This window comes from Rhinolophus sinicus, chromosome 4 (assembly GCF_057876585.1).
Source record: "Rhinolophus sinicus isolate RSI-liver-muscle chromosome 4, RSI-T2T, whole genome shotgun sequence".
Lineage (NCBI taxonomy): Eukaryota > Metazoa > Chordata > Mammalia > Chiroptera > Rhinolophidae > Rhinolophus > Rhinolophus sinicus.
Window position 1 is genome coordinate 7,399,580 of NC_142504.1, and position 21,962 is coordinate 7,421,541.

The 21,962-nt window shown below is 40.6% G+C and overlaps 1 protein-coding gene and 1 long non-coding RNA gene across 3 annotated transcripts in view; one reads left to right on the forward strand and one right to left on the reverse strand.

Moving 5' to 3' along the window:
* The window catches only part of GPR141 (G protein-coupled receptor 141), a 33,434-nt gene extending 15,683 nt beyond the window's left edge, over positions 1 to 17,751 (reverse strand). The window contains exon 1 of the mRNA XM_019726333.3: positions 17,139 to 17,751. The gene's annotated coding sequence lies outside the window, so the exon portion shown is untranslated. The remainder of the gene's footprint in view (positions 1 to 17,138) is intronic.
* Positions 1 to 21,962, forward strand: part of LOC141573224 (uncharacterized) — a 75,878-nt gene that overhangs the window by 25,541 nt on the left and 28,375 nt on the right. The window lies entirely within an intron of this gene.

A 21,962-nucleotide genomic window follows, 5' to 3' on the forward strand; every position in this document is an offset into this window, starting at 1 on the left:
CAAAATACCTGGCATAAAACCTATCCTTCTCTGTATCTCAGAGGAAAATCCAGAACTCCAGGTCTGGGGTGGGGCCAAGGGCAGCAGTGATGGGAAAGGGATGATGAAATTAAAGACATGCAGAAAATAATAGAACAGCCATTCGCTTTGCAGCCAAACACAATTGTATTTGAATCCTGATATTATTACCAATTTGGTCTTAAGCAATTTATTTAATCAGTCTGGGTTCAGTGTCTCCATTTGCATAATGGAAATTACATTATCAATATTGCAGAATTGTTCAACAAGATAACAGAGAGATGGAAAGGGCCCAGGATAGATGATGGTTGACAGGTTGACATTACACAGAATATTCAAGCACAGAAATAAGATTTCCGTCACATCAATATGTGTATATAGCTAATGGGTACTTTGCATTGTGAATTGGAGGTTCTTTAGCAAGAAGATCGCATGTATTGAAAATGGCATATGTTTAAAGTTATAGAGCAACTGCAGATACAGGGTCTGGGAATTTTCATTAAGTAATAAACCTCAGTGCAGACAAGTGTGACGGGGGGACCATGTGGAACACAGAAAAACAATTAGAAGAATCTAGGCAGTGAAACAGGAAGAAAAATCTCAGCACTGAACAGATATCCCTTAGGCTATAGATTTTGTTTTTAACAGTTTATGCATAAGACAGCGTAAATTAGCACCAGAATCTAATGGCATTTTATCTGATTTTTTTATATCAGTAACAATGTTTAGCTTAATTGAAAATGCACTGCATATATTTGCGACAGGGACATGATTTGCCCAATGCCTCACCCTCCCTGAATGCACACCCTCTGACATGTGACTTCGCAGTCCCTCCCACTGCAGGAGTAGAATGTGTTTCCAGCCCCTTGGCTTTGTGTTTGGGCAGGTGACTTGCTTTGGCCAGTAGGCTAAGGTAGAAGTGACACTGTGCTGGTTTGGAGCTTAGGCTTTAAGAGACAATATTTCTGCATCTTTCCCATGACTCCACCATGACCCTGAGAAGAGCATGCTGGGCTATCCGCTGGTCCCAGGCAGAGGAGAAAGGGCGCGTGGAGTGCAACTGAACCACCCAGCATTGCCCAGCATCGTTAGTAGATACCGGATTTGGGAGCAAGCCGGATTTAGAGGTGCAGAGCCACCCCCGAGCCCAGGCCAACTGGCCGACCCTCAGCAAGTCACAGGTCCACGAGGATAAACAGCGGCTTCTTCATGCTACTGAGTCTGGGGTGACTTAGTGGCAGTCACTAATTCAATACCACGTTTTTCAGAGGTGTCTTGTTTTTTAAAATACTGTCCCCATCTGCTCATGCATTGCCCCCGGAAAGCCAAGCACTCTTTGCCATCTTTCAAGTACCAGCTTTGCTTTGAAAAGAAATGGTTTTTGATTCATAACCTGATACATTATTCGCAGAAGCAGACAAAGGTGGTGTGAGGAATGAATGCCAGTCTAGCTTCTACGGTCCAAACAAAAGCAATATTAAGCAGGCAGAATTGACCCCCACAGTCCCCTTTCTGTCTTTGTTTCTTTCATACTCTTTATCACCCATCTCACCCACAGCAGGCACGCGTGTGAGGACCCTGAGTCCCTTAACCACCAGCATGAGCCCTTGGGTCCTTGTCCCTTCAGCAGCATATGTGCCTGTCAGGGCCAGCGCAGGGAATATGGAGGTGAACGTCACTGTTACCAAGGGGACCACAGGTGGCACCCAATCACTCCTCTTCCATGTGTGTCAAAGGCCCGCCAGTGTCTCTGTCCCTCAGTAATGTCCCCACCCACTTTTCCTTGGGACTTCTCTCTGGGAGAGTCTATCTCCCTGGGATCTTCAAATGTTAGGACTTAGCGAGTAGGAATCGGGAGATGAAGAACAGATGTCAAGGGAGCGTTACAACGCGTCTGGGCACCTCCAAGTCCCAACGGTGGCTCTGGGGCTGAGAGTCCTGAGTTGCTACACAGGGGACGTGTTTGTCCTGCCTGTTTGGGTATCTGTCATCTGTTTTTCCCATATCAGAGGACTCAGGTCTCTAAACCTCTAACATCCCGGCTGCATTTAATCAAACCTTGCGGCTGTCATTCAGGTAAATCAGTGTACTCTTTTATCTGGAGCTGAGAATTTGCCTTTCTGCGATACCTGTTTGCTAGATCACTCCCTGTTCAAGAATATCTAAACATATCCTCTAGGGAGTACTCAAAGCCAAGGAGGGACACAGGCAGAAGCTGTGGGGTTTCAGAGAAATTGCCTGCACTAGGCGACTAATATAAAGGTTCCTGGCAATGTTTGAAACTGGCTTAAATTGAAATCAATGGCATAAATTCGTTGGCAGAGGTAGACGAATTTCTTAAAGAACTGATTTTTAAAAGGAGGAATTAACCTAAAGGAATTAATCTGTGATGAAAATTTGAAGACACCGCGTAGACTCCCGGAGGCGGCCCAGTCTTCTGCGTGAATCACACTGTTCAGGCAACCACATAGCCAACACACAGTTTACCTGCTCTGGACCCCAGGACGTGATCTTTCTGGCATCTGTTCCCAGGTAGCTCAGAGTGAGTTCATCTGTGCTCCAGCAGGGCTGTGGCCAGCAAGACACTCACTTTGGTTGTTTATCAGGAAACCTCTAGCTTGGTGCCACTCAAAGTCAGTCAGTGTCACCATCAACCAGGGCCCCACCCAGGCCGACTAAGTCAGAACTTCTGGGTGAGGCTCAGCAGTGCTTTCACAAGTTCTCCAGACAATTCTTGACCATGTTAAAATGTGAGAACTGCTCATTTAGAGGACCTTGAGCAAGTCACCTCTCTCTCCTGGGTGTGTCTGTCTACAAAACGAAAAGCTCAAGTTGGAGCACCTCAGTAGACGCTTGGGGCTCTGTCATTGTGTTATTTTACTCCAAGTAATTTCAGTGTCGCCCAGTCCTTTTTCAATTCCATTTTGATTCATGGGTGTTGCAGAGTATAAAGGAAGAGCCAGATCATGTGGTGAACCATCTCCACTCTCATCCTAAAGAACCTAGACCACCATTAGTTGTAAGAAACATCCTGAATATTTAATTAAGCAGGTGTGGCATTCTGAAACTCAGGAGAAACAACCATCCTGTTATATACAGAAGTAAATAGCTAATTAAAATAGTGTAAGCGGAACAAAAAAAACTTCCTGTTGCTGCCTAGCTCTGTCAAGAATTACTGACCATCACAGTGACATAAGCATCCCTAGCGCCCAAGCTGTGGGTTTCAAATGCAATTTCCCACCGAGAGAAACCGGAGCTGCCACTGGAGAAAAGCGAAGGAGAGGAGAGAATTCTAGATTTTCAAAGATCACTAAACAAGTCAACAAAAGCAGTGCCTAGACCTGGTTTGCAACCCAACGCAAGAAACCAACTGAAGAAAAGGTACGAGGCAATCAGAAAATGTGAACAGTAACTGGCTATTTGATCATATTAAACAATTATTTTGGGAAAGATAGTAGGATGTCAGTTTTGTTTTCTAAGGGTTCTCTTTACAGATACATATCAAAACATTTATGGGTAAAATGATATCACATCGGATTCAGGTGTCGGGATTTGGAGGAGGTAGAATGAAGTTGTAAGTCAAGTTGCTGTAGCTGGGCAATGGATGCATCGCTCCCGATTGTACTGTGCATTTCAAATTTTCCATATGACACTTGCAATGAGTAATATGAAAAGAATAAGGACAGAAAACATTTTGCAAAGGAAGACAAGCAATGGTGAAAGACAGCTATGCTTCCATTTTCTGTGATGAAGAGTGAATACGATTCGAGTCAGTACCGCCCACGGAAGCATCGCCAGTGGGGCTCCCTGCAAATCTCCTAGTTTCTCTACTTGGAACCCGTCCTTGTTTTACCCTCTGCAGAGAGCACTTTGTGAACAGAGAATCCATGCTGCGAAACAAATGCTGAGAAAATGCTTAGTGCAGGCATGCTGGGCACACAACAGGCATTCAGAGACTGTTCACTCAATAAAAAACCCTCCACATGGAAGAAACAGAGGCCAATGGACAGACAGCAGACACCCTGTAGCCCCTGCCCCTGCTCTGGGTACCCCAGCCTCCCCGCCTGTAAGAACTCCCCGTGCCCTCGGAGAGCCTCTTGTGATGGTCTGACCTTCACCCTTGGCAGGAAGCAGCTAGTTATTGTATTGTACCCCTGCCTTCAATGGGTGGTGCTGACAAGGAAAGGGGAACGTGACAGCAATGACTTTCACATAAGTGAAAATTAAAATAATGATAAGATCTTTTTCATCTGTAAAATCGGTGAAGTAAAATATTGTGATAATCTTTAATGCTGGCAAAAATGAGGTGACACTGCTCGTTAGAGTTGAAATTGGGACCACAATTCTGGAAACTGGGCAACGTATGGCAAGTCATAAATAGTAATCATTCTCTTTGAGGCAGTAATTTCTCTTCTTTACTAAGAGAGGTACCAGCAGTGCGTAGCAAATGTACACACTAGATGCAAAGAGATTTGTTAACAATACGTTAATTATGTTATACCCATATGACCTACTGTGTCACTAAAATGATGCTTAGGAAGAAATATTAAATCAGGTAGAAAATTCCTGTGATAAATAAAGACAAGACGGTTTCTACACTACGATCTCTATACTATGAATATATGTATTTATTGAAAGTGACTATATCAAGTTATCTAAGAGTAGTTGTTTTGGGCAGTTGGATCATGAATTTTATTTCTTTCTGCATACTCTTTCAAAGTTTTCCAAATTTTCTGCAATAATAAGAATACTATTTTCGTAGTCATAAAAATATTTTTTAACCTGTAAGTTCTAATATTTCTCCACCATGCAGAATTGCCCTGTATTTCTTAATTGCCCGACACTAATGACTTCGCTGACAGAAACAAAACTGCAGCATACACTCAGAATAGGTGCTGTGGCCTGTGCGTCTCTGTATAGTTTTCCTTGTCTCAATTAAAAATGCAATTCAATAACTCCTCCGTCTCAAGGTCGTTTGGAAGGTAAACATGACACTATATGTGAAAGATTCTTTATAAGCCTTTAAGTAATTTAGGGAAGTTTTTTCATATCCCGACACTTCCAGCACCATAGAATTCCCCTCTTGTTTTACGAGGCAGTCTGTGATATTGTTAGACAAAAATTACTGTAGACAAGTTCTCTATTATATTTGTACAGAAGTCGGCCTCCCTGTAACTACTTCACCATAATTCTGTTCTTGGCAGCTATACTATATAAATGCTTTCCTTTCTAGGTGCTATTTCTTCATCAACTGAATATTTCTATCTGCTCTTTTTTTCTCAGTTCCTGTACCCTGCCATCTTTTCTTATTCAGGCTTGTAACTAAGGTTTCCCCCAGAGCGTAGGATTCTAAGCTTTGGCTCTGGAGTCCTACCTTTATCATTTACTAGCTGGACCATCTTGGGCAAGTTACTTAATTAATATCCCCATACTTCATTCTCCTTGTCTGTAAATTGGATGATTACAATGCTACATATTTCATAAAGTTGTTGTGCTAAGTGTTTACTTACACGCCTATAGCCTACATAAAACACATCATAGGACATGTATAGAAATTGCACTTCATAAATGTTCATCATTGGTGCAGGTGATAAAGATAGCATGGTTTCTGGGACCTTCCTCAGATGACCAGACTCCCTGGACACCCCAGTTTGCCAATGGCCTTCTTAATCTGTAATGGCAGAACCAGAGGCATAAACATGCTCCAACCAGGGAAACTCAGCACACAGTGGGATGCTTGCCACTTGATCGGGATATTAGCTACTTGAAATTGAGCAAGAGAGTTGATCTCCCTAAGCCTACCATTTCCTCATCTGTGAAATGGAGATAGTAAGATTGTCTGCTTTGTAAGGTAGGTGTGAACATTTCATTATGATACTACACAAACGTACTAAGTGTAAATCATGACTCTAAGAGCTCTTTTTAGAAGCTCTTAGGATCATCTTGGCAAGCAATGAAGGGTCAATATTGTTGTGACAGGAGAAAGTCTGGGAGGATGTGCCTGTCTGCCTCTCGGGTGATGTTTTCCCCCTGGGCGGGCGGGCACAGAGGCTGAGGTTGCACCACCACTGAGAAACCTCACACATCTGACCACATCTCAGCCCAGCTCCACTACCAAACACTTGAACAGGAAGAAGGTAAAGAAAAGAAGAAGAGGAGAAGAAGGTTAGGAGAAGCATAGGGGAGAAAGAGGAAGAGGAAGAGGCTGAAGGAGTGACCAGGAGGGTGGTTACTCTCCGGAAGAGGGAATAGGAGGAGAGCCACCAACATGAGAGGGGCTTCTCTTATTTTCCAGTCAGTCTCTTTGCAAGGGCTGATGGTCAATTGTTTTATGATTTATGTGGAAACCACCTGCAGACTTCACACCCTCACTCGCTTACACAGAGGGACTGGTGTGAAGAGTAGAGAACACGAGCTTTGGTCTCAGACATGTTTTCTTTGTCTGTAGGTGCATTTTCAAGGCACTTAGCATTCAGCCACACCCCTGGTTGGGTTTAGCGGAATCTCTGCGAAGTGCAGCCTTTAACGCGTTCGACTAAGACTCTTCTTACAGATTCTTTTTGCCATTCATTTGTGAGTTCTTTAGCACGGCCAGAAAAGTTACAGGCACCACAGGGGGGAAAAAAGGGATACTCCCACTTCGTCTTGGTACTTACGGAAATCTTGAGGACCAAGAAAAGTTCCCTCCACTGGGAGACTTAACCTCAAGCCTTTTTGAATCTGTGAAGTGCTTCTAAGCACGTTGGTGTTCAGATTTCCTGACGGGCCTGAGCCCCTCTGTGCTCTGTATGTTGGAGACTCACTTGTCCCACGCCCCTAATTCTCAATCTACTGGCAGATTTGCACCATTTCCCCTTCTCTGCGTCCTCTAGACTCTTGGCCACAGAGTGTAGTGGTAGCTGCCTCTGATAATAAGAGGTGTCCCTGTGACAAGCTGAAGGTGAAACTAAATAGAGCCATCACTTTTGTTGTGTCAACGGCATGTAGGCCAGAGGGCTTTGGGAGAGAGCAGACCAGCCATGCAGGAGGAGGGTCTCAGGCTTGCTCTGAACCACCCTCCTTAGAGCATATGTAGCTGTGTAGTCTTCAGTGGTTTCCGGAGATTCCTGCACTTCCTGTTCCCCTCCTCCAAAAAGCAGCTGCAGCTGCTCTAATGTTCACTCCCTGGGCCCTTCCAGCGCGGTTGCAGCCTCTGATCCCCTGCATGAAATCCCTCCCTCTTTGGAACCCTTGGAGTGGTTTCAGGGTTTTTTCACGAGTCTCTGGTTGGTGGCTTCATGCCGGCTGCACAGTAGAATTGCCTGGGAAGCATTTGAAGAACAGCAATGCATGGCTCCCACTTCTGGGAAGGGGCCGAGGGACCGGTATTTTTTAATGCTCTCCCAATATTTCCAATGGGCACTGAAGGATAAAAACCACTGTCTCAATCTCACGTTGAATTCCCAGCCTCAGGTTTTGGTTTCTTTTCTGTCAGACCTTCATAGTCATTTCAAATCAGGTTTATCACATCAGAGAACTCGCCCTATCTCCTCCCTCAGTGTTTTTCCTACATATTCAGGCCGGTACAAGCAGTTTTCAGAATGGCCCAGGGTTTCTGGGTACCTGGCAGAAGCAAGTGCCGGTGCAAATGTAAACATACGAAGAAATAAAATGATATAAGAAAAGTAAATGATTAAAAAAAGATCAGACAGTTTGAAAAATAACCAGAATTGTACTTCTGAACATGAAAGATATACCAACAGAACGAGCATCGCATAGGACATATTAGGTAAAATAAACCTTGGTGAATTGAAAAAGTTGCTTAGAATGCAGCACAGAAGGAAAAAAAATAGTAAGAGCAAACGCTGGAAACCTTCCTTAACATTTTACTTGTAATTCCTCTTGGAACCCTCAGAGCAGTGCCATGAGGTGGGTACTGCTGCACTCCCATTTTAGAGATGAGCAAACAAGTACTCATAGGTTACGAAATTTGCCCAAATTTCACACCTAATGAGACAGTTGTAACAGTCAACCCAGAGAGTCTGACTTCAGCTGTTTCTCAACAACTATGCTATGTTCCCATCAAGAAACCATTTAAAAAAAAAAAAAAATGACATTCAGGTTAAATTTGTTCCCGAATACCCAATAGAGAGAGCAAAGTAAGGACAATTTTTTGAGAGAGAATGGCTGAGAATTTTCCAGAACTGATGAAAAATACCAATCGTCAGATTTGGTAAGGTCAAAAAATGTTAAGCAGGGTGAAGAAAAAGAAATCCGTATCTGGACCCAGCAGAGTGAACCTGCCAAATGCTAAGGAAAAACACGATGCCGATGCTACATGCAGCTCAGTGAAGAAGGCAAATCACCTAAACACAAAGGTTTTTGCACAGACAGGTGGCTTCTTAAAAGCAGGAGGGTATTACCTTAAAAACAATAAGTACAAATGACCAGCATCCTATGAAGTGCACCCAGCAAAATTACCTTTTGAGAATGTGGGGATGATAATGACCTTTGTACAAACAAAGCTGAGACGCAGTAACACCAGTTTGTCCTTACTAAAGGAGCACGTAGGGGACATATTGAAGCAAGAGAGAGAGTTATGTAAGAAGGAAAGTCTAAGTAACAAAGGAAAAAATGTTAATCAAAGACACTGTAAATATATGGGTAAATCTAAACAGATTTTGTACAAATCAATAGCCCTAATATCTGATTTATTGGACGAAATTACAAGACAATGCTGAAATGCTAGGCAACAATATCGTATTCTCTGTCAGTGTGTTCTAAGAGCTGTGTATTGTTTGGGGAGAAAGGGACACATTGTTCAAAACTTCAGGGTTGTTAAATGAATGTGGAAGTGCATATTTCTTTGAAAGCACTGAAATAATAAAAATAGAACGTATATCTTCCAAACTAGGAAAGGGAAGAAAATGAAATGAAGTAAAGGCAAGTCCAATTGATTCAAAAGGAAACAAGGAAGGAAAGAAGGGAGGGAGGGAGGAATTGATGTATCTCTGTCATCGTTATTACAAAACAGGCCGTCAGTCATATAAAATGAACGCTGTAGTAGAAATTGGGACGGGCTACCATGAGGAGAAGGAAGCAGCACCTCATTCTTTCTGGAAAGTTTAGGGGCTGAACTGAAAGTTGAAGGAAGGAAAGGAAATGAACATTTGGCCAATGTTTGTTGAGCAGCTGCCTGTTCCTGGCCCTGAGGTAGGGATTTATTTGCATTCTCTCCTTTTAACCCCTAAAACAACTCTCTACAAGATGAATTACTACCTTGTGGTTGAGTAGATTGCCTAAGGGCTCGTATGAGGCCGAGCAGGAAATCCTATCCAATTCTGTCAAGCAGAAAACTCTCTCTGTGAAAACTGAACCATAAGGATTGGTTTGGTGTCCAGCGTTGACAGATACCTGGTTAGATGTGAAATCCAGACGAACAACACATTTTTATATACCTATCCCTTGCAATATTTGGGATTTACTGATAAACAAACAAACAAACAAAAAATCACTACTTATCTGAAATTCAAATTTAACTGAGATTCCTGTATTTTTGTTTCCTAAATGTAGGGGGTGAAATGAAAGGGAGGCAGAGTTGAGCTGGGACACGACAGTCCTTATCAAAAGTCTCCCCTCGCATGACAACCCATTCAAACATACAAAAAAAATGTATAGAAACTACCATTTTCTTAATTGTTATTTATTTTTGCTTTTTATACCGTTGTGTCACATATAATCTATAATAAAAGGTTGGTGAAGGAAAGAGGCTCAGGAAAAATATTCATACTGTCTCTCTCTGCCTTATTCCATTTGGAGCATTTGGAGGACGTGTTTTTACTAAGTCACAAGTGAATCGTATGACTGATTTGTTGTCCTTAAGTTTTCAAATGAGACTCCTAGGGGTAGATTCCCTAGAATGATGTCCCATCACAGTGACAGTTCCATGAATCATGGGGTTCACGTTTGCTTTGTAGGACAGGCTGACGGTGCAAATCCTGGCTGGACTGGAAGAATGAAACACCTCGGCTGGGTTACAGAGATTTCCTGGTGGCTTTTAAAGTAAGCTTGGTGGGAACAAAGAACGTAGATCGGACTTTTCTACAACGCAGAATATTGCCCACTGGGCCATATCCATAGAAATATATAGGAGCTGGGTGTACAAGATAATGTATACATTATATGTGTTTTAATTTGCATGAAAAAAATAGCATGTGGTATTCAATTTTAAGTATAAAATGACACAACTCCACATGTGCCAGCTGCCCATGCACACTTGTATTTTTCCTGCATATTTGGCGAATGAGGATTCTAATTGAAAATTCCTTTCAACCAACAGCAAGGGCATAGCATGTGGTTGGAGAGGTTTGGAGTTCAACCTTTCCTGTCCTAGGCCCCACCCCATCTTTCCACCCTCACGTCACCAATGGACACAGCCTGACGTGGTGGTGGTAGGTGACCTCTGATTTCAGCCAGGGCCTTATGTTATGCTTTAATGAAAGAGGAATCTCTGAGAAGGGAGCTGGCCGCTGAGGCTGGGCATACAATGCCCCTCAGATACTATGGCACTGAACTCCAGTTTCCACATTCACCCCACACCCCGCTCACCCTAATTTTCCAAAAAGTCAGAGTGTAACAAAGTACACTTTGCACTAAGTTTACTGTCATCGTATAATACTCCTTCTTTGATGATTCAGAAGGGAACCCAAAGGTCTCATGCCCCGAAGCCATCCACTCAATAATTTATTAAATTGAGGCATAGGTTACAGTGAAAAGCTTGTGGGGTTTAACACCAGCTCTGTCACCATCTGGATGAACTGAGGACCAGTATTCACCTCTCAGGCTTCAGGTTAGTGAACAAGAGTGATCCTTTGAGGAGCAACAGGAGGAAGCACAGACTGGCTGGCAGATACGCCCTTCAGCCTCTCAAGGCCCAGGTGCCACTATCTAGGGTCAGAGAAGCAAAGGGTCCGAGGCACCGTTCTGAGTCCCTGCCATGCTCGGAAATTGGCAGTTTATGTAAAATAAATAAACCCCTGGTAAAAATAAGACACCACATTGGTATTTATACATGTTTAACTATTACGCATATTTATATTTAAATGAACAATTTGCACATACATAATGATTCAAAATGTAAAACACTTTGTCAAACTCCAAGTTGATTTGACATTTCTGGCTCTTCATAGTCTAGATCGGAGGTTTGCAAACTACCGCCCGAAGGCCAAATCCCACCTGCCAACTGATGTGATAAGTGAAGTTTTATTAGAACACAGCCACATGCATGTGTTCACATAGGCTCTATGGTGGCTTTCCTGCTACGGTGGCAGCTGAATAGTAACAACAGGGACTTATATGGCCCACAAAGCCCACAATATTTACCATCTTTTTATCCCACCCAAATCTTGCCAGTCTCTAATTATGGATCAAAGGAAAGTTGAAGGCAGTCTACTTAGAGTCAGTGTATTTAGGGCAGGAATTCATTCCTGGGTCCCAGTGGTACCAACAAGGTGGCAGGGCACCAGACCGGAAGCCCTTCGTCATTAGAAGTTCGCTAGATCGGGCTTCAGATCCCCCTTTACGTAGACAATCTAGTGCAGTCATTGGAGGATCAAAGCTTAGCACCATGTTGGATATAGTAAGTGCTCAATAAATGTTCAGTCTCTCCATTTCAGTGACTATTTAGATAAGTGTCAGCTTTTCCCCTGCACTCTGTTTATTTCAGAAGTGACAAAGAGAAAAGGGAGATAAAATATGGCCCCTGTGTAATTTTGTCTAAGCGCAGACAAAACAAGGCTACTGGGCCACCCAGGAAATACTGAACCCCCATTTTCTTGGTTAAAATTGCTATTTCTTCACTGAAACATAAAATCATACCTGCTTTCTGACACCTAGTGTCCAGTACAGGCAAGCCCCCCTTTCTTAGACCCTCTTCTCAATCACACCACAGAAGCCCAAATCCTGGAAGAGATTGTTTCTAACACCATCTCACTGAGGCGTCCAGTACGTAATAAGCCCAAGTTGTGCAACTGAGGTGTCCTCCTCGTCTTTGGCTAAAAGTCACTGGCAGACAGCATGGTCAGATGAGTGGGGATAGTTTGTTTGCTTTATTTGTGGGCATTATAAAAACTAAAACATGTGCAATGGTGGCCGGAGGAAAGAAGGGTATAATTATTGAATAATACTATGCCCTGGGCATGTCTCATTATCTCCCCCCAGATAGGGAAGAGGGGCTACAATTGATCGTGCCTGTGTGATGAAGCCTCTGTAAAAATCCCAAGGATAGGGGTTCAGAGAGCTTCTAGGTTGCAAACACATCCATGCTGGAAGGGTGATGCACCCCAACTCCATGGGGACAATTTCCTTTGCTGGGAACCCTCCAAGGCCTTGCCCTAGTATCTCGTCATCTGGCTGGTCATCTGTATCCTGTATCGTATCCTTTAGTAAGCCGGTAAATGTCAGTAAACGTTTACCTGAGTTCTGTGAGCAAGCCCAAGGAGGGGGTCAATTGGTAGCAAAATTGGACAGAAATTGTGGGGAACCTAAGGGCCTACTACTTGCTATTGGCACCTAAAATGTGGTGGGGGCCGTCTTGTAGGACTCGGACCTTAAGCTCTGGCATCTGACACTATCTCAGGTAGAGAGCATCAGAATTGAGTTAAATTTTGGACACACAGCTGATGTGGAGAATTGCGTGGTGTGGGAGAAAAGACCCTGCACGTTTGATGACCAGAAGTGTGAGACGTGAAGTGTTCTGTGTGAGCAGTATAGGAGACACACAGAGGGGGAGACTGGGTAGTTTTTCTAACACACCAGGGGACACGGAAACAGGAAAGAATTTGTCTTCAGGGCAGACCCTCCCTTTGGGCAAGAAAAGAGAATGTGGGTGAGCCTTTTAGGAGTAAAAATGGAAGGGAGGCGCCACTCTAAGTATGGCAGAAGCTCAGACCTAGATTTCTGATCAATGGGCCTGCTCTTCAGAGATGATTATTTGAACTTATTGTGGATCTCCTCTAACTGCGGCTTACCAGGAAGGGAGAAACCTGGATTTACGGACATGCAGGTCAGGAGGAGAGAAGACCCCCGCCTAGCAATGATGAGTAGGCCCCAGTAGCGTGGCCTCAAAGCTGAGCCAGCGAGTGAGCAGTGGCAGCTGGGCACCTATAGGAAGAAGCACCAATGCCCTCAGCAGATGGTCTTTCGAATTGAGCTTTTCATTTCCCTCTACAACATTATCATTTTTTTCAAGTTGTCATCAAGCCTTCAATATAGTTCACAGGCCAGGGAAGGAGAGCCTACAGGCCAGCCCCTCATTTTGTAAGTGAAGACTTTATCTGATCACAGCTATTCCTATCCATTTATATACTGTCTGTGGCTGCTGTCACATTAAAACTGGAGAGCTGAGTCGTTGCGACCGAAATTGTGTGGCCCACAAAACCTGAAATAGTTTTATCTGGTCCAAAAGTTTGCCCAAAAGAAGTCTGTCACAAACAAGCTAGTTATGTTTGACAGGGCACCGGAGGGGCTTGTCCACCTTTTGGGGTGAAGCCGACCAGAGAGGTGCAGACGTGGTCTGCAGATGGATCTCAGGGCAGCAATCAGAGCTCAGGGAGGTGGGACCCCCGCTGTTTTGGGTTTGTAGAACCGGGCAGCCCCCCCCCCGCCCCCCCCCGCACCCCCCCGCACCCCCCCCGCCCCCCCCCCCCCCCCCCGCATCTCAGAAACCCTTCGGGAGGGGCAGAGCTTCCTGTCATCACTTAAGCAAGACCTGGGACCGTGAGCATCACTGGCTTATGTATTTGAGGTTCCATTTATGAAGGTTTTGATCTTCAGACTGTGTCTGGGATTAATCTCACACCCCGGGCTTTCCAGACTACGACCTCAGTGTGCCGTTCGGTGCGGAGGGATAGGATACTGCACAGGCGCACCCCGAAATCACATCCCCAAGTGAACAGTGCGCGGCTGTGTCCCTACCAGCTTCTGAGGTGCAGGGGAACGACAGGAGGGGCAGATGGGAGGCCCCCTGTTGAATAAGAGTGTTTCCGGCATTACACGAGATATATACAGAGCTGTGCAGGCTTTTCATCTACATTTCTTAAAGTGTTTAAATGCTAAGGTTTAAATTTCCCTGGAGAAGTGAGTGGACCATAAACCAGCTGTTGTGGACTGAATGTCTCCTTCAGAAAATGAAATCAGTCCTAGAGAGAGAAGAGAGGTGCGTTTGGATCCCAAGTCCTCCCCTCCCTCATGTAGCTGCAAGGAATCCCCAGTGAAGGGTGCTCAAATTTCAGTAGCCTCCGCCGGCCAGGCCGTGGGGGACACACTGACCTCGGAGAGCAGAGCGGTATGCTCAGTCCTATTCCATCTGACTGTTGGATGGCTTTCCTGGACATTTATGCTTAATGCTTCCACTGGTACCGCCTCCTACCCGCTCTCAGAGCAGAAAGCGCTCAGATGCTGACTGCTGCTCTTCCCTAAGGAAACTTCACTCTCCAGTCACCCCATTCCAGAGACCAGGTTACAGGACAGTCTGCAAGAAGTGTTTCTCTCTCCCTTGTAAATTAAATTCAACAAATTAAACTCTTTTAAAACAATGACGTTATCGCCAGGAACGGCAATCTTTAGCTGACCAAGTATTTTGAAATCACAGTTATGTCCAAAGTTGAAAAGAGAAGCAATCTTTGGATTTAGCAATTACCATTTGTAGAGCATTTTGAGATCTAGCTTTCAGTATCTAATGCAGATACTGTGTTTCCCCGAAAATAAGACCTAGCCAGACAATCCTCTGTAATGCGTCTTTTGGAGAAAAAATTAATGTAAGACTTGGTCTTATTTCACTATAATATAAGACCAGGTCTATAATTAATATAATATAATGTAATATAATATACTATACTATACTATAATATAATAATAGGATGTAATAATGTAATATAATAATGTAATATAATATAATATAAAATACGGGGTCTTATATTAATTTTTGCTCCAAAAGATGATTAGAGCTGATTGTCCAGCTAGGTCTTATTTTCGGGGAAACAGAGTAATCTCAATGATGGTGTCTCTTCACCTTTTCATTCATTCTTTCATTCATTCATCCATTCATTCATTCATCCATTCATTCATTCATCCATTCATTCATTCATCCATTCATGCATTCATCCATTCATGCATTCATATATTCATTTCAGAGATGTGGAATACTTACTATTTGACAAACACTGTCCCAGAATACAAAGATGAAAAAAGCATAGTCCCTGACATTAAGGAAGTTATGTTTTTAGGGAAAAGACTCTGCTTAGATTGTTTCATTTTGATTGTCATGAATAATGCCACTGTCATCAAAAAAGGATGGAACAATAAGAGTATTTTATGAATATTTTGACATAACTCATACTAGATTTGAAGACACTTTGCAAAGTAATATCTCAGAAATGTTTGACCAATTACAAAATTTTGCTCAATGTTTACTTTCAAGGATATCCCTGATTTGCACGTATTTAAATCATCTTTAAAATATTTTTGACACGTTATTTTAGTCATAATGTGCTAACATCTCTTAGAGTGCTAGCACAGTAGCTTACACATAGTGGGCACCAATAAACATTTTGTAGGTGCGTTGAATTTTAGATTTGGAAGCCATTACAAATCAGCTAGTCCTGTGGTCCTTAAATTTAATTGGGTTATGGACCACAATGAAAATCTAATGAAATTTGTGGACCTTTCTGTTTCTATTACAAAAGCACATATTTACGTATGCAGGCTTTTGTATACCACTCCTGCGTACTTGGATCACCCCGAGTATCATCCATGAATTCCTCCGGGGTCACATAGTGCAGTCTACATCTTCCATTTTATGATTGTTGAAAATCATTGCCTAGAACAGGAGTTGGAGAATTATGGCCCTGAGGCCAAATCTGGCTCATCTCTCATTTTTGTTCATCCTGTGAGCTAAGAACAGCTTTTGCCTTTATAAATGGTTACATTTTAAATGGTTATGTAAGTACCTGCACGTTCCCTTCAATCTTGGCCTGCAAAACTTAAACTATGTACTCTTTAGTCTCTTAGGGAAAAATTGACCAACGCCTGGCCTAAAATGGTTAGAAAATATTTTCCAAATCACTCAGCCAATTACTAGGAAACAGGACTAGAATTCAGACCATCTCATTCTTCAGCTATCAGTCTTCGCATTACTCCTAATTGATCAATTAAAATATTGACTAATTGATTGATTTAAACCCAATATAAAAGAAAACAGGGAGTTGTAAATCTGGAGTTCTTAATATAATAGTTTCTTGGATAAATAGTTGTGCAGTTGTGTAGGAAGTTGAAATCCAGAGAACTAAGTGACCCATCCAAAATCATATTACTAATTTGTTAAAGAAGCAAGACTAAACTCTTAGACTCATGTTGTGCATTACTGACTTGTTTTTCTAAATATTCCATTGCACATAATGCAATACTTTTGTAAAAAGGAAATAATGGTATGGAAGGAATTTAATGTGAAATTATTTGAACAGATGTTGCCCTTAACTTTTTTCAGATTCCTCCTGTCAGGTAGTACAGTAAAAATGGAATGAAAAGAATTACAATAACCATTATTATAATGTGTTATTTTGAATATACTTCTTTCAGAAATTTCCAAGTGCCCCAATGCTATTGATCGTTTTCTTATATTGATTAGGGCTGCCAGAGTGGTTTCAAACTGCCTATGACAATATTACAGTAAGAGAGTTTAAAGATTTTCATAGTGGAAATAAACAAATAAATAAAACTGCCTAAAAGATAAGCATTTGAACAATATGTAAATGCAACACCAGATCCCCTAGAGATCTCTCTAATGTGTCAGCCAGAGTCCCTTTTATTTTTGACAGATTCTGAAACCATTCTGTCCATATCTAACCAATAATGAAAATTGGGTGTCACCTTCACCATAGTGCATACTACATAGGAAGGGTTGAGCACTTCCTATAAAGAAGGAGTCTGGTCAGAGTTAGGAGCTTTGCGTTTTACAGCAAGACGGCCTAAAGATTCTGAATTAGAAGTGTACTGGCCAGTTCCGCCTGCCCTCTTTATGCATAACTTTCATTGGTGTGACCCCCACCCCCACCTCCCCAGCGGCCCGTATCTTCTGCACTTACCTGGGAAAGCCAGATTCCTCAGGGGGAGGCGCAGAGATGGGCCACCTGTCAGACTTCCACACAGGGTCCTTTTCTAGTCGCAAGACTGCTTGGGCGCTTCCATGGTCTGTGTGCACTCACAAGGCTTGGCCAAGCACAAGGAAGCAAGTGTTCTAAGTTCCGCAGAGCGTCAACAACCACCACAAAACCTCAAAACCATTTCAAACCCACGAGCATTGAAGAACCAAGCTCTTAAAGATGAACAGTCCCAAGTTGCAAAATGACACAGGCCAACTGTCAGGAAATACGTATTAAAGTTTCATGACTATTGTAAGAGTGTAGTTTTTTAAATTTCATTCAAACTGAATTTTGTAGAGAATGAGGGAAAAAAAGACAGTGATGTTATGAAAAGCAAAAAGGGAAGATAAACTTTGCTGTGTTTAGGGTAAAAGAAGATAAACAGGATATCTATATATAATATCTATATATGATATAGATGTAATATACATAGTATTTCCTTTCAGGAAATTTACAGAGTTGTTCTGTGCCCCATTGGGGACTTAGCACTGCAAAAGACATTATGATAAGCTCATTTAATTAGAGTTAAGACAGAGGATGTTTAAACCAGAGGCTATTAGAGTGTCAGAGAAGGGGAGTGCATTTGTCCACCACCTAATGTTTAGACCCTTAACATCATCTCCAAAAGAAGCTGTACACACAGTCACAGAGATATCACGCAATGATTGAAAGGAAATTAAGTTCCTCAAACTGCTCTAATTTGCCTACTGTTGTATGCAACACTACAAATTAATATTTTAAATGTTGTAATTATCTTGTAAATCACATGATAATGTGTAGAAATCTGTGAGTTTAAAATGTTAATTTATGAAATGTCAACATTTCAATACTCCCATTTTTAAACTCTAATTTGACATTTCTTCATTTTAAAAAAAATATGGGAACACCAAACGGGTACCACTCCTGGTGCTCTCTACTTTAAAGGTCCAAATTAGAATTATAATTTTGGTCATTTCTGGCCTCTTTTTCAATGCTGGAACACTAATATTCTCAGCAAATACCATGTTTCCCCAAAAATAAGACCTAGTTGGACCATCAGTTCTAATGCGTCTTTTGGAGCAAATATTAATATAAGACCCAGCCTGATTATATCATATCATATCATATCATAACATATCATATCATATCATATCATATCATCACATTATATAAGACCGGTCTTATAGTAAAATAAGACCGGGTCTTATATTAATTTTTGCTCCAAAAGACGCATTAGAGCTGATGGTCCGGCTAGGTCTTATTTTCGGGGAAACGGTAGTTTGCAGTTCTTGTTTTCTATTGTTCCACTTCTCATTCCAAACATAACATTATATTAAGTGCACCTGACTTGTTTTTTTAGTTTCAAGGGAAGAATTCTACATCTGGAAAGTCTTCAGTTTCAGCAGGTGTATAATCTTTGTATTATAGGAATAAAAATGTTATATGCTTCAAAATAACTCATACTGGAGAAATTTCAAATTTTCGTAAAGGTAGAGAAGACTGTTACAGACAAACCAACCTTCTGAGAACACCTAAAAAAAAAAAAAAAAACATAAAATATAAAACCTATTGATTTGAAGTCTTTAGAAAATTGGTGAGGCAGTGAGAACCTAAAGAAACAAAATCTTCAGGAGCAGGGAACCTGATTCTCATCTCTGCTTTTTACTCAATGTACTGCTGATTTGTAATTGGCCACTGAGAGTCAGAAAAATTGAATAGGAAGGGGGTAGCTAGGAAGCTCAGATGGGAAGGACATCTGCTTCATACGCAAAATTGGAGTCCAGGGATCACCCAGGAGGTGGTGCCCCTGAGGTCAACTTAAGCTTTCAGGTGGGACCCCTGCAGGGCAAGATGTTAGGAGAGGACATGAGGTAGAAATACTGTGCATCACAAAGATTGAAGCCCACCAAATCAACTAAATTAGATAATCACTGAATAGATTAGGGGATTCGCCACCATCATAACAGCCTCCCCCAACCCCATGCAAAAGGAATCTCTGGAGAATGCTAGCACTATGCAGATCAGCAAATCACCTCTCAAATCCGTAGGCGCAATGTCCACATTTCAGGAAATCTTAACAAGTGTGTCAGAAGATAAGACTAAATAACCAATACTATGAAAATAAACAGAAAACAGAAACAGATGCACAAGGAAGAAGAAGATTGAGGGATTTTAAAATAACTGGTCAATAGTTTGAAGAAACAAGATGAAATACAGAGAATTTTATATTTATACTAAAACCTATATTTTTTAAATCAAGTGGAAATTCTGGAATTGAAAGACAAAGTAACTGAAATTAAATACTCCATTGATGGGGCTAATAGATTAGACACAGAAGATGAAAACTGGAATAGGTCAGCAGAAAATATCAGATTGAAGAATAGAGGAGGAAAAGAAGGATAAAACATACATAAAATCACATAGAAGACATAAAGAACACACAGGAAAGGTCTAACATGCCCATAATTGGTGTCTTAGAGAAAGGGAAGAGAAAGAATTGGGCAAAAGCAATATTTAAAGAGGCTGGAAATATATATATATATATATATATATATATATATATATATATATATATATATATATATATATAAATTTTAAAAAGACATAGACTCAGGAAGTACTATGAACCCCAAACAGGATAGCAATAAAGAAAATCCACACCCTGTAAAAATTGTTAAAAACCAAAAGGAAGAAAAAATATCTTAAAATCAATTTGAGAAAAAAAAATACTTTCAAATGAGCAACAATAAGAGTAAAAACAAACTTCTCAACAATAACAATGAAATCCAAAGGAAATAGAAGAACATCTTAAAAATTATGACAGAAAATAACTGCCAATTTAGAATTCTTCATCCAATGGTTTATTAATCATCTTGAAATCAAAATAATAACATTTTCAGAGAAACCCAAACTACTATGAATTGTTACCTGCAGACATGAACTAAGGGAACTAGGCAAAGGAATTATTCAGGAAGAGCAGAAGTGCATCCAAGATTGAGGTCAGAACTACACACAGAAACGAAGAGCAAAAGAAAGAGTAAATACATGGCTAAATCTAAATAAATTTTAAAGATAGAAGATAATAATAATAGTGCCTAATGGGTTCAAAATATAGGTAGAATCAAAATACATGACAATAATAGGGTAAAACATGAGAAAGAGGTAAATTAAATTAAAATGTCCCAAAATGCCTGCATCTTCCCGGTGGTGGTAGAAGTATTCATTTATTTTAGACTTTACTCAGTCAAGAATGCTGATTGTAATCTCTGGGGTAGGCACTAAAAGATTAACAAAATAACATATAATGAACAAGATAAAACAAAACAAAAATGATAAAAATATTAATCCAAAAAATGCCCAAAGTAGAGGAAAAGAAATATAGAATGGATTGACAAGTATAAACAAAGACTAAGGAGTCATTTTAAACTCCCTAATATAATAATAATATGGAAATGAGTAGTCAAGAACAGTTTTTCAGACTAGATAAAAAAAGTATTTACAACTCAGTGTTAATTAAGCGATTCACCTAAAATACAACACACACACACACACACACACACACACACACACACACACACAGAGCTAAAATAAAAGAATGAAAAATGCATAACATGAAAAAAATATTTTCAAAAAGGTCAGGATAATTGTATATATTTATCAGACATGATAGACTGTAAGACAAGAAACATTATTGGCAATAAACAGAAATTTCAGTAGGATAAAAGGGTCAATCTTTATAAAACATTACAATTCTAAATTTGTTGCACTTAGTGAGGTAGTTCCAAAATATATAAATCAAAATAGTGACACACTAATAGGAAAATGGATAAATCCATTATCATACAGAGATTTTAACAAATATCTCTTAGTAACCAATAGAATACACAAAAATTGAAGGTGGATATAATAGATTTGAACAATGCAATCAATAAACTTGATCTAATTTACATACCTTCTACCCAGCAAATGCAAAATTCACATCAAATGCCAAGCCAATTAACCAAAGGATGGGTTTAAAGGAAATCTCAACAAATATCAAAAAAGTAAATTCTACAGAGTACATTTTCTTACAACAGTGCAGTTAGGCTAAACAATGAAAAAAGGTAATATTAAAACTTTTATGTGTTTGAAAACTACTCGATATACTTCTAAATAATTAAAGGCTAAAAAAATGAATACCAATGAAAATTAGGAAATATTTTTCTTTGAATAATGGAAATTCAACTTATCAAAACTTTCAGAATACAACTAAAGACAAATTTAAATGTTTATATTAGAAGTAAAAAGCTGAAAATAAATAATCAAAGCATTCATTTCCACAACTTAAAAAAAAAAAAATTAAACCTAGAGAGAGCAAAAAAAAACCAACAAATAATAAAAATAAAAGCATATTCAAAAAAACATAAAACATGTCTTGGCCACAGTAAATAAAGCTGCAATGAACATTGGAGCACACATGTCTTTATGGATAAATGTTTTTAGATTTTGTGGATAGATACCCAGGAGAGGGATTGCTGGGTCATATGGTAATTCTAATCTTAATTTTCTGAGGAACCTCCACACTGCCTTCCATAGCGGCTACACCAGTCTGCTTTCCCACCAACAGTGTATAATGGTTCCTTTTCCTCCACAGCCTCTCCAACACTTGTTACTACTTGTCTTGATGATAACATTGATGGGGTGACAATTATTAGTAAAGTTGTATAGATTTCAGGTGTACAATTTTGTAATAAATTATCTTTTTCTCACATTGTGTGTTCACCACCCAGAGTCAGTTCTCTTTCCATC